This window comes from Austrofundulus limnaeus, unplaced genomic scaffold (assembly GCF_001266775.1).
Source record: "Austrofundulus limnaeus strain Quisiro unplaced genomic scaffold, Austrofundulus_limnaeus-1.0 Scaffold1156, whole genome shotgun sequence".
NCBI lineage: Eukaryota > Metazoa > Chordata > Actinopteri > Cyprinodontiformes > Rivulidae > Austrofundulus > Austrofundulus limnaeus.
This window is the reverse complement of record NW_013953558.1, coordinates 79,297-81,880: the sequence shown is the minus strand read 5'-3', so window position 1 is coordinate 81,880 and position 2,584 is coordinate 79,297.

The following is a 2,584-nucleotide window of genomic DNA, read 5'->3' as shown; positions in this document are numbered from 1 at the left end:
GGGAATTGCAGTATTTCACATATGATTATTTTGAGGATGAAAACAAATGTCTGAGCATTCTGGTATATAAACATTTCACTAATATTTTTAAAGTAAAACTTGTTTTTAGAGGAGGCATTAAATTTGTCAGTATATGCTTATAACGGGTTAATTACAAGTAGTGAAGGGTCAAATAAAATCATGGGATGTCAACAGTTTAATGTATTTAAATCTATTTGACTTTTATAAGTTGTAATTTGTCAAATAGCAGATCTAAACTTAGCTTCATTAATTTGTATAATGTCATTAAAATAAGGTAAATTATGAAAATAAATCTAACTTTCTCCATGGTGAACATTTGCTGATAAAAATAATCTAGGTTAAGCATGAGTTTTTATGATAATTTCTTTGAGAAAAATACTTTCTAGTGGCAGTACATGGTTTATGTAAGATTTAATTTGTGGGGTGAAATTGAATTACAACACTGAAATTGCTAAACTATCTTAAGTGCTTGAACTAATAGCGACCAATAACTAATTGTTTTAAATAGATGGTTTTTTAAAATGATTTTACAGTGACAGAATAGTTATTGGGTGAACCTTAGAGTGAGCAACAAGAGAGTAATTAAAATTAAATTAAATAAAGCAATTAAAAATTTGACTTGAGTTGAGGAGATAATGATGTTCACATTAAAATAGGTTCTAAGGACAACAGGTTCTTCTCAGCAATGAAGGARTTAAACATGGATAGTACACAGGAMAATATTAATTTAAGAACTACTAGAATGAGGAAATTGTGGACTTTAATTAAAAGTACAAATTGACAAATATGGGTGGAGATAGTAAGATACCAATGATAGAAAAGTCCTGGGTAATTAGATTAAATTTAAAATAGCTGAATATGATAAAAAATATTCTATAAAACTATTTGAGATGAAGGGGGTTAAGTATTTTGATTTGGACAGAGTCAGTGTGCTGCACGGTCAAATGGGATAGAGTGGTGAAGAAGTTATTGTGATTTGGACCAAGGTTGTGAACTGCTGCATGGGTGTTTTATTAAGTCTGCTGATGAAGTGTTGTGACTGAATTGTTTACTGTTATCATTTGTTCTTTGTTTTAGTCTAAACTAAATGAAGGGATGTATATTTGAGCCTGTTTGGAGTCGGAAGTCAGAAAATAGAACTTAAAAGTAGAAAGTAAGCTGATTTATGTTTGTTTTTTGTAAAAATTTGGAGTCAGAGGTCTAAAAATGAAGTTTTGAAGAAGTACGTCAGTTGAAATGTGTGTATTTCTATGTTTATAGACATTTCTGTTTGGATTTGTTTGGATAATTTGTACAGTGTAAATAGGCCCTTAACAGGATGGGGTGTAATTCATATTTGTGGGTAAAAATGTTATTTGTATAGGCGGATGTCGATGTTTTCTTTATTAATGTATGGAACCCATAATGAATGAATGAATGAATGAACACCAATACCCAGATAATGACAGTAATATTTCAAAATAAAAATAAGAGTAATTGGATTTGCTGCAGCACAAATTCATAACACCAAAGCGACTGAAAAAGTTTAATAAACATTTTTATCAAGGAGCAAAGGGAAATAATTGATGGGATTAAAAGTGGTATCATTGGTTTAAACGTCATAATAAATGATAACTTCTTGTTTTACAGGAAATAAGTGTGATGTGGATCAATGACTGGAACTCACCTTTACAAATAAGGGGGAGAAGAATGTATAAATGAAACTAGGGGGAAAATGGAACTGTTGAATGAAGGTTTTTAAGAKGTGTTGAAGTAAAATAAAAAATTTTTAAAGGCTTCAAAGATTAATTAAAATGTCATATATCAGGTAGACATCATTTAAAATGGTAAAAGAGGTGGTGAGTCTGTGTTATCATTGCTCTGTGGATATATGATTCAGAGCAAGGTTTTCACAGGTCATGAAAAGCAAAGTTGAGTGAAACTCGGCGAAGATTAAAAAAAAAACTGCTTCCAGTGTGAAAATGTATTATGCTGTATTTCTCTGTTTAACTATAACTTGTTGATTGTATCAAAACATAACAAATCCCACAGGTCTCAAGCTAGAAGTAATTAAATTTTGATTTMCAGGTGGAAATTTACAAGGTTTCACTGAGGTGGTGAAAACTAACATTTCATTTTCGGGACAATACATGATGTCAAAATAATGTAAATAACTGTGATGTGTATTTCTGTCTGCGCATGCGTAACCATTTCCTTTTCAGGATTTATGATATAGTTTAGAACAGCTTTAAGGTTCAAGTGACTTGTTGATGGCAGATCATTTAAGGAAGATTTCAAATATGGGATGTTTTGTGTTACAGAAAGAACTAGAGATGTACTTACAGTTACACGTATTAGGCCTGAAGGTGGCAGCAGAGAGATACATTATGGTTATTTGAAATAATGAAATATGGCTGTTTGAATTATGTTACTAAGTGGGTCTGGTGTAGATGGTCTACTGCTGTGGTGATGCAATTAGTCATGGTGGTGTAAATACTAGGTTTTTGTTGTTTTTGTGGCATTCCTGTGGCGAGAGTGTTGTGTTTAAAGGCCATCTCCCAGATTGTTCAAAACACCTTTAATC